The 11277-nt window shown below is 32.9% G+C and overlaps 1 pseudogene; it reads left to right on the top strand.

Moving 5' to 3' along the window:
* The window catches only part of LOC113849952, an 8918-nt pseudogene extending 6927 nt beyond the window's left edge, over nucleotides 1-1991 (top strand).
* The last annotated feature ends 9286 nt before the right edge of the window (nucleotides 1992-11277 follow it).

The following is an 11277-nucleotide window of genomic DNA, read 5'->3' as shown; positions in this document are numbered from 1 at the left end:
ATTTCTTTTCTGTCGTAATTGAGAATTGGATAAATAATTCAGAAAATATAAAAAAAGAAAAAGAATGCATCAATGAAATGTTGATTAGTCTTTATTGAGAACTTGAGTAAAGAGTAAACCTTTTATTTTAGATTAGGGGTTTTATAGAATTTGAAAGTGGAAACCCTTTGCTTTATCTTTATTTGGTATAACTACTTGAGCCGGATGAGAGGAAACCTTCACGTCCGATTTTGAAAGGGGGAGATCCTATTGGATTGGATCCTATCCAAATTTTTCGTTTGCTAGGCCCGTAGTTAAAAAAACCCACTTTCTTACGATTACGAGGTCCATTCGAATATGAAATACAATCCTGGAAACACAGCATACCTATTTTTTTTTCTACCCAAGGTTTCGATATATTTCGAAATCGAGAAATTTCAAGTGGAGCGGGTGCTATCCGAGAACAATTAGCCGATCTGGATTTGAGAATTCTTATTGATTCTTCGTTGATAGAATGGAAAGAATTAGGAGAAGAGGGATCCATGGACAATGAAAATGAATGGGAAGATCGAAAAGTTGGAAGAAGAAAGAATTTTTTGGTTCGACGCATAGAATTAGCTAAACATTTTATCCGAACAAATATAGAACCAGAATGGATGGTTTTATGTCTCTTACCAGTTCTTCCTCCCGAATTGAGACCCATTATTCAAATAGATGGGGTAAGCTAATGAGCTCGGATATTAATAACTCTATAGAAGAGTTATCTATCGGAATAATACTCTTATCGATCTATTAACAACAAGTAGATCTACACCAGGAGAATTAGTAATGTGTCAGGAAAAATTGGTAAAGAAGCCGTGGATACACTTCTTGATAATGGAATCCGCGGACAACCAATGAAGGACGGTCATAATAAGGTTTACAAATCATTTTCCGATATAATTGAGGGCAAAGAGGGAAGATTTCGCGAGACTCTGCTTGGCAAACGGGTTGATTATTCGGGACGTTCTGTCATTGTCGTAGGTCCATCACTTTCATTACATCGATGTGGATTACCTCGCGAAAATAGCAATAGAACTTTTCCAGACATTTCTAATTCGTGGTCTAATTCGAAAAACATTTTGCTTCGAACATAGGAATTGCTAAGAGTAAAATTCGGGAAAAAGAACCGATTGTATGGGAAATACTTCAAGAAGTTATGCGGGGGCATCCCGTATTGCTGAATAGAGCCCCTACTCTGCATAGATTAGGCATACAGGCATTCCAACCCATTTTAGTAGAAGGCGTGCTATTTGTTTACATCCATTAGTTTGTAAGGGATTCAATGCAGACTTTGATGGGATCAAATGGCTATTCATGTGCCTTTATCTTTGGAGGCTCAAGCAGAAGCTCGTTTACTTATGTTTTCTCATATGAACCTCTTATCTCCAGCTATTGGGGATCCCATTTCCGTACCAACTCAAGATATACTTATTGGGCTTTACGTATTAACGAGCGGGAATCGTCGAGGTATTTGTTCAAATAGGTATAATCCGTGTAATTGCAGAAATTCGAAAAATGAAAGAATTCGAGATAATAACTATAAGTATACGAAAAAAAAAGAACCTTTTTTTTGTAATTCCTATGATGCAATTGGAGCTTATCAACAGAAAAGAATAGATTTCGATAGTCCTTTGTGGTTCCGATGGCGATTAGATCAACGCATTATTTCGTCAAGAGAAGTTCCTATCGAAGTTCACTACGAATCTTTGGGTACCTATCATGAAATTTATGGGCATTATCTAGTAGTAAGAAGTACAAAAAAAGAAATTCGTTGTATATACATTCGAACCACTGTTGGTCATATTTCTTTTTATCGAGAAATTGAAGAAGCTATACAAGGTTTTTGCCGGACCTATTCATACAGTATATCTAATCATATAGATGGTTGATATGTAAGATAAGTAAATTTATGCTACCAGTGTGGAATTCAGGTCTCCGTGGTTCAACTAGGATCATAGTTTTAAAATTTCTACGCGAATCAAGATAAAGAAAAGGAAGTTTTCCAATCATTGACTCAAATCCATTGTCGAACCGAATCCCACTGAGTGGAATATGGAGGTACTTATGGCAGAACGAGCCAATCTAGTCTTTCACAATAAAGTGATAGGTGGAACTGCCATTAAACGACTTATTAGCAGATTAATAAACCACTTCGGAATGGCATATACATCACACATCCTGGATCAAGTAAAGACTCTGGGATTCCGTCAAGCTACGGCTACATCCATTTCATTAGGAATTGATGATCTTTTAACAATACCTTCTAAAGGATGGCTAGTTCAAGATGCTGAACAACAAATTTTTATTTTGGAAAAACATCATCATTATGGGAATGTACATGCGGTAGAAAAATTACGACAATCCATTGAGATATGGTATGCTACTAGTGAATATTTGAGACAAGAAATGAATCCTAATTTTAGGATGACCGACCCCTTGAATCCAGTCCATATAATGTCTTTTTCAGGAGCTAGAGGAAATGCATCTCAAGTACACCAATTAGTAGGTATGAGAGGATTAATGTCGGATCCACAAGGGCAAATGATTGATTTACCTATTCAAAGCAATTTACGCGAAGGACTGTCTTTAACAGAATATATCATTTCTTGCTACGGAGCCCGTAAAGGGGTTGTAGATACTGCTGTACGAACATCGGATGCTGGATATCTTACACGCAGACTTGTTGAAGTGGTTCAACACATTGTTGTACGTCGAACAGATTGCGGTACCATTCAAGGGATTTCGGTGAATATCCAGAATGGAATGATGCCGGAAATAATTTTGATACAAACATTAATTGGTCGTGTATTAGCAGACGATATATACAGAGGTTCACGATGCATTGCTGTTAGAAATCAAGATATTGGAATTGGACTTATCATCGATTCAAACTTTTCAAACACAACCAATATCTATTCGAACCCCTTTACCTGTAGGAATACATCTTGGATCTGCCGATTATGTTATGGCCAAAGTCCTACTCATGGCCACTTAGTGGAATTAGGAGAAGCTGTAGGTATTATTGCGGGTCAATCTATTGGAGAACGGTACTCAACTAACATTAAGAACTTTTCATACCGGTGGAGTATTCACAGGGGGTACTGCGGAACATGTGCGAGCGCCTTCTAATGGAAAAATTAAATTCAATGAGGATTTGGTTCATCCTACACGTACACGTCATGGGCATCCTGCTTTTCTATGTTCTATAAACTTGTATGTAACTATTGAAAGTGACGATATTATACATAATGTGATTATTCCACCAAAAAGTTTTTTATTAGTTCAAAATGATCAATATGTAAATCGGAACAAGTGATTGCTGAGATTCGTGCGGGAACATACACTTTGAATTTGAAGGAAAAGGTTCGAAAACATGTTTATTCTGACTCAGAAGGAGAAATGCATTGGAGTACCGATGTATACCATGCATCAGAATTTAGATATAGTAATGTCCATATCTTACCAAAAACAAGTCATTTATGGATATTATCAGGAAAGTCGTACAGGGTCGGTTCAGTCTCTTTTTCACTCCGCAAGGATCAAGATCAAATGAACATTCATTCTCTTTCTACTGGAGAAAGAAATATTTGTAACCTTTTAGTAAGTAATGAACAAGTAAGACATAAATTCTTTAGTTTCAATCTTTCTGGTAAAAAGAAGGAAGGATTCCTGATTATTCAATATTGAATCAAATCATATGTATGGATTATTGTCATTTTACACATCTTGCTATTTTCCATGACACTTCGGATTTATTAGCAAAGAGGCGAAGAAATAGATTCATCATTCCATTTCCATTCCAATCGATTCAAGAACGAGACAAAGAACTAATGTCCCCTTCCGGTATCTCGATTGAAATACCAATCAATGGTATTTTTCGTAGAAATAGTATTCTTGCTTATTTCGATGATCCTCAATACCGAACGCAGAGTTCAGGAATTACAAAATATAGGACTATAGGAATAAATTCCATTTTTAAAAAAGAGGATTTTTTAATTGAGTATCAAGGAGTTAAAGAATTTAAGCCAAAATACCAAATCAAAGTAGATCGATTTTTTTTCATTCCCGAGGAAGTGCATATTTTACCCGAATCTTCTTCCATAATGATACGGAACAATAGTATCGTTGGAGTAGATACACCAATAACTTTAAATATAAGAAGTCGAGTAGGTGGATTGGTCCAAATGGAGAAGAAAAAAAAAAGATTGAAGTAAAAATATTTTCCGGGGATATCTATTTTACTGGAGAGATGGATAAGATATCCCGACACAGTGCCATCTTGATACCATCCGGAACGGTAAAACAAAATTCAAAGGAAGCAAAAAAAATGAAAAATTGGATCTATGTCCAATGGATCACAATTACCAAAAAAAAGTATTTTGTTTTGGTTCGACCCGTAATTCTATATGAAATAGCGGACGGTATCCATTTAGTAAAACTTTTTCCCAAGATAGGTTCCAGGAAAGAAATGATCTGGAACTTAAAGTTATTAATTATATTCTTTCTGGAAATGGAAAATCAATTCCGGGAATTTCTAATACAAGGATTCAATTAGTTCGGACTTGTTTAGTCTTGAATTGGGATCAAGACAAAACAAGTTCTTCTATCGAAAATGCCCACGCTTCTTTTGTTCAAGTAAGTACAAATGGTTTGATTAGGGATTTCCTAAGAATTGACTTAGTGAAATCTCATATTTCATATATCAGAAAAGAAATGATCCGTCCAGTTCAGGATTGATCTCAGATAATGAGTCGGATCGGACCTTTATCAATCCATTTTTTTCTATTTATTCGAAGGCAAAAATTCAACAATCACTTAGACAAAATCACGGAACTATTCGTATGTTGTTGAATAGAAATGAGAAATGTCGATCTTTGATAATTTTGTCATCATCTAATTGTTTTCAAATAGGACCATTCAACGATAGAAAATATTACAATGGGATAAAAGAAGGAATTCAAAAATTCAAATAGATTCCATAATTCCAATTAAGAATTTGTTTGGTCCTTTAGGAATAGCCCTTCAAGTTGCAAATTATTATTCATTTTTTCGTTTAATAACTCATAATCAGATCTTAATGAATAATAATTTGCAACTTGACAAATTAAAGGAAACTCTTCAAGTATTCAAATATTATTTAATGGACGAAATGAGAGAATTTATAAACCTGATAGATGCAGTAATATCGTTTTAAATCCATTCTATTTGAATTGGCATTTTATCCATCACAATTATTATGAAAAAACGTTTCCAATAATAAGTCTTGGGCAATTTATTTGTGAAAATGTATGTATAGTGCAAACGAAAAATGCACCACACTTAAAATCGGGTCAAGTTCTAACTATTCAAATGGATTCTGTAGGAATAAGATCGGCTAACCCTTATTTGGCAACTCCAGGAGCAACTGTTCATGGACATTATGGAGAAATACTTTATGAAGGAGAATATTAGTTACATTTATATATGAAAATCGAGATCTGGTGATATAACACAAGGTCTTCCAAAAGTAGAACAGGTATTAGAAGTGCGTTCAATTGATTCAATATCGATGAAGCTAGAAAGAGAGTTGACACTTGGAACGGATATATAACAAGAATTCTCGGCATTCCTTGGGGATTCTTGATCGGTGCCGAGTTAACTATAGCGCAAAGTCGTATTTCTTTGGTTAATAAAATTCAAAAAGTTTATCGATCCCAGGGAGTTCACATCCATAATAGACATATAGAAATTATTGTGCGTCAAATAACATCAAAAGTCTTGGTTTCAGAAAATGGAATGTCTAATGTTTTTTCACCCGGCGAACTAATTGGATTGTTGCGAGCCGAACGAGCGGGCCGTGCCTTGGAAGAAGCAACTTGCTACCGAGCTCTATTATTGGGAATAACAAAAACATCTCTGAATACTCAAAGTTTTATATCTGAAGCAAGTTTTCAAGAAACTGCTAGAGTTTTAGCAAAAGCCGCTCTCCGGGGTCGTATAGATTGGTTGAAAGGTCTGAAAGAGAACGTGGTTTTAGGGGGAATGATACCGTTGGTACGGATTAAAAAAATAATGCACTTAAACAAGCAACATAACAATTACTTGGAATCAAAAAAAAAAGTTTACGAGACGAAATGAGAGATATTTTTATCCAACAGAGATTCTTTTTTTCATTTCAAAGATTTTGCATAATAACAATCTAAGATTTATGTCAAGAGGCATTCATCCCCTACCCTAAATGCGATCATTTTGGGGGTAGTAAAAGAAAGATATAAAAAGAATAATAAATAGAAAAAATGGATCTAATCATGTATCAATGGCCAATTTCGGTAAAAGAGAAGGTATCGGAAAATTTTTTATTCTATTTCACGAAATGACTTTATTTTTTTCTATTTTTTTTTTTTTTTGAAAAAAAAAGTGTGGGGATAAATAATAAATCAATGAAAGATTTGGCATATTTTGGAAGATGATGGAAGCAGGAGTTCATTTTGGCCACGGTACTAGAAATGGAATCCTAAAATGGAACCTTATATATCTGCAAAGCGTAAGGGTATTCATATTACAAATCTTACTAGAACTGCTCGGTTTTTATCAGAAGCTGTGATTTAGTTTTTGACGCAGCAAGTAAGGGAAACAATTTTAATTGTTGGTACAAAAAAAAAGCAGCTGATTCAGTAGCGCGGGCGGCAATAAGAGCTCGGTGTCATTATGTTAATAAAAAATGGCTCGGCGGTATGTTAACGAATGGTATACTACAGAAACGAGACTTCATAAGTTCAGGGATTGAGAATGCACAAAAAGACGGGGAGACTCAACTGTTTTCCAAAAAGAGATGCTGCTATATTGAAAAGACAATTATCTCATTTGGAAACATATCTTGGCTTGGGTGGCGATTAAATAGTGATGACGGGGTTACCACGATATTGAATAATCGTCGATCAGCAAGAAGAAATATACGGCTCTTTCGAGAAGTATAACTTTGGAAATTCTACAACGATTTTGTAATCGATACAAATGTGGTGGACCCGGACCTCGCCGATTATTTCGATCCAGCTAATGATGATGCTATATCCTCAATCCGATTAATTTAACAAATTAATATTTGCAATTTGTGAGGGTCGTTCTAAGCTATATTACGAAATTTTTAATTAATAATGAGATAAATGAATTATTGATTTGTTGGGGAGATTCATAGATTTATGAATCGGTATTTATACTTATTACTAAATCGCCACAAAAGAAAGAGAAAAAATAAAACGACAAACGGAAATATTATGTGATTAGTCGGTATTCAAAATCAAAAATGAAAGTAGACAAATCAAAAAAGGAAGGAGATGGTTGAATTAAAATAATTCCCTTCAATTCAATTTCTTTTAAGAGGGCAGGACAACATATGAATGTTATTTATTATGTTCCATCAACACAATTAAAAAGATTATAACGAATTATCTGCTGTGGAAGTGGGTGTCAATTCTATTGGAAATAGGGGGTTTCCAAGTGATGCCCATAGTACTTATATTCTTGGGTTGTAATCTGCTATCTTATTAGTTTAGTCATTCTAGTTGTTCGAAATCTGCAAACCATCCCACTTTTGGTCAGAATTTTTTTGAATATGTTCTTGAATTCATTCGAGACGTAGGCAAAGTCAGATTGGAGACGAAAATGGTCCGTGGGTTCCTTATTGAACTATGTTTTTATTTATTTTTGTTTCTAATTGGCAGGGCTCTTTGCCTTGGAAAATAATACAGTTACCTCACGGGGAGTTAGCTCGCCCACAATGATATAAATACTGACCGTTGCATTAGCTTACTTGCGTCAGTAGCATATTTCTATGCGGGTCTTTCAAAAAAAGGATTAGCTTATTTTAGTAAATACATCCAACCAACTCCAATCCTTTTACGATTAACATCTTAGAAGATTTCACAAAACCTTATCGCTTAGTTTTCGACTTTTCGGAAATATATTAGCTGATGAATTAGTAGTTTGTTCTTGTTTCTTTTAGTGCCTTTAGTAGTTCCTAACTGTCATGTTCCTTGATTATTTACAAGCGGTATTCAAGCTCTTATTTTTGCTTATAGCTGCGGCCTTATATAGAGTGAATCCATGGAAGGCCATCATTGACTAGTTGTCGAAAAAGTCTTTTTCGTTTAGCCACCGCACATCACTGCGGCTCAGATAATCTAATTTTGGGAACAACATATATAATAGAAAAAATTTGGAATATAAATAAAGAAAAAAGGGTTATTCTCCCCCCCCCCCCCAAAAAAATAAAGATGCAAAAGTATAATAAATCAATATACAATTAATGTAATAGTAAAATAGAAAAGATACCAGAAAATTGTAAAAAACAGGAAAGTAGATTCCATCCAAAAGATCTTTTCCTAGTTTTCCTAAAAAGACTTTTGTTTGACCTATTTCGATTTCTCCAATGAATATTTTTTTTTGTATTGTTTATTTTGTTTTGTTTCATTCATTTTTGTTCATTCAATTATAACTATAACATATTAAATTATTCTATATATATTATTAGATTATTTTACTATTATTAGATATTAAGATTCGATTATTATATATTAGAATTAGATATCTATATCTAATTCGATAAGATATTAGTATATAGATATTCTATATTAGAAAAGTATAATTACATGTGATAAAATATGCTATATAGAACTAGAACAGATTCCCGTTTCATTCATCTCACATTCATTTAACGATGATCCAAAGATATTCAAAAAAATTACATTTTATCAACTCAAATTCCAATATTTTCTGCAATAATTCAGTCTAACGAATTGATTTCGATTTTGTATATCCAATCGGATAATAATAAAAGGATGAAAGAAGGATTTTCAAAAAAAAACCAAAATCAAAAAATAGAGTAGGAGTGGGAAGTCAAACTGGGTATATATAATCCATCACTATAAACAACTCCTTCTTTTTTTTTTAGATTTCAAATAATGATTCTCGAATCTCGATTGAACTAAAAACACAAATAATTGGTTACGGCATGGAAGAAATACATGTATATGTATATTATATATAAACTAGTTATATATGAAACTAACTTAATACTAAAAAAACTAACATTATATATCTAAAATTGCCCTGCTACTATGTCAATTTCGATAGGATTTAAAAAACAAAGCTTCCGTTTCATCTCTAATTATGAATTGAGATAGTAAGAAATTCAAAAAAAAAAAGAACGAAGAATTCAAAGAAGAGTTCCAAATTTAGGGTAAGATAAAAACTAAAATTGTATGGATTCACAAAAAAACTACGTGGATAGAAAGAAAAAATGAATATCGAACTAATTTGGATAGTTCAATAACTATTGTTATTTCAATTCGGAATTCTTAATTATTTCAACTGGATAAATCCTGGTGATGAGTAATTTAATGTCATAATTTATTTCGTTTGATATATATCATTAACTATTTCTTTTCTTTATTATTTATTTTTTATTTGGGGTGCGAGGAACTTACTCATAATCCACTGATTCTGCCGCTTCCGTTATTGCTGCTGGTTGCCGTCGGGCTTGCTTCTATTGGACTGGTGGTTCAAGGCACTGCTGCGGGCAAGCTGTAGAAGGGATTGCGCGACAACCAGAGCGAGGGGAAAAATACGGGGTACTTTATTGCTTAGTCTGGTTTTATGGAAGCTTTAACAATTTATGGATTGTGTAGCATTAGGCTTTTTTTGCGAACCTTTTTGTTTAGTTTAATCTAAAAAATAAATATATATATCCTTTTCCGTGACTTGCTTTGCTGTTTCTTGCTTTGTCGAATTATATTAAGATTCACTCTGATTTTCTTCTTCCTTCTCTTTTTTTAGCCCCCTTTTTTTAGTTTATAAAATTTAATCGATAAACAACTATAGAGATTTATGTAACTTGCATAAGAAGTGGTATCGAATTCTACTAAGTATCATTCTTATAGGGAATCCTCAATTGATTGATCAATTCAAATAATATATATATTAATATATACATATCTATATAGATATATATATTTTAGATATGTATTATAGAATATTATTATTATTAATGAATATTATTCTATATATTATATATGACTTAATTTAATATGAATTTTTAGTAAAGAATGATATTTTTATTATATATAATAAAAAATCATATAAAAAGAAATAACTAAAAAATAAAAAATAGGAATGTAGAAGGATAATTAAGTCTATCATAAAAGGAGATAGATCATATTGAAAAATATAACCGATTCTTCCTTATTGGGACTGCGAGTCCGCCGGAAGTTTCGGGTTTAATACCGATATTTAGCAACAAATCTAATAAATCTAAGCGTAGTGCTAGGTGTATTGGTTTTTTTGGAAAGGGAGTGTGGCGAGTTGTTAATTTCAAAGAATAAATTGGATCCAACCAATTGCACTTTTTTTTTCGTTATACTAGAAAATGTGCATAATCCCGCGAATTACTTCTCAATAAATTTTATTTTTTGAAAAAAAAAAATATTAGAACCATAGCATTTCCGATTCATTAGTAAATCCACTTTGATCTCTATTAACCAAAATTTTGGACTATTACCATGGTTAAAGTAAACAATTTGAAGTCTAGACGCAGTGTAGTACTCTTTCTACACTATGTTAATACAGAAATGAATGATTTCACAAAAAATTTTTACAATTTTTCGATATAGAACACTCATGTCGATAAAACAGCTTGAACCCTCTTTACGGTGAAAATTGTTAAAAACGTTCAATTTCACCTCCAATTATACATGCGGAATCGATACCATGTATATAAATTTATTTAAAATCTTTGATTTGAAGAAAAAAAAACAACTTTGCTGACAATTATTTTTGGTCAGAAGAGTCCTCGAATATTCTGGTCTTGTATTGGTAATCGTTTTAAAATTTTTTCAATCTTTTTTTTTATAAATATGAGAAGAGAGGATAGGCATCATTACATAAAAAAAGAATAAGAAAAATTCCCATAACATAAGTTAATTGAGTGTGAGAGCCAAATGAATCGAAAGATTCATTTTGGTTGGGAAGAGATCATAGACATTTTGAAATGAATTGGAAAGAGAAATCTACTTTCTTAAATAATTTATTAGATAATCGAAAACAGAGAATCTTAAGAACTATTTCGAAATTCAGAAAACTACGGAAAGAGCTGTTCAACAGCTGAAAAAGCCAGGCCCGCTTAAGGAAAGTCGAAACGGAAGCAGATCGGTTTCGAGTGAATGGTATTCTGAGAGTAGAACGAGAAAATAATATTTAATTACAAATTTATAGCGGACTTTC

Source organism: Abrus precatorius, unplaced genomic scaffold (genome assembly GCF_003935025.1).
Source record: "Abrus precatorius isolate BTA unplaced genomic scaffold, Abrus_2018 Scaffold0, whole genome shotgun sequence".
NCBI lineage: Eukaryota > Viridiplantae > Streptophyta > Magnoliopsida > Fabales > Fabaceae > Abrus > Abrus precatorius.
The sequence above is the reverse complement of the archived record's forward strand: the minus strand, read 5'-3'. Positions and strand labels throughout refer to the sequence as shown.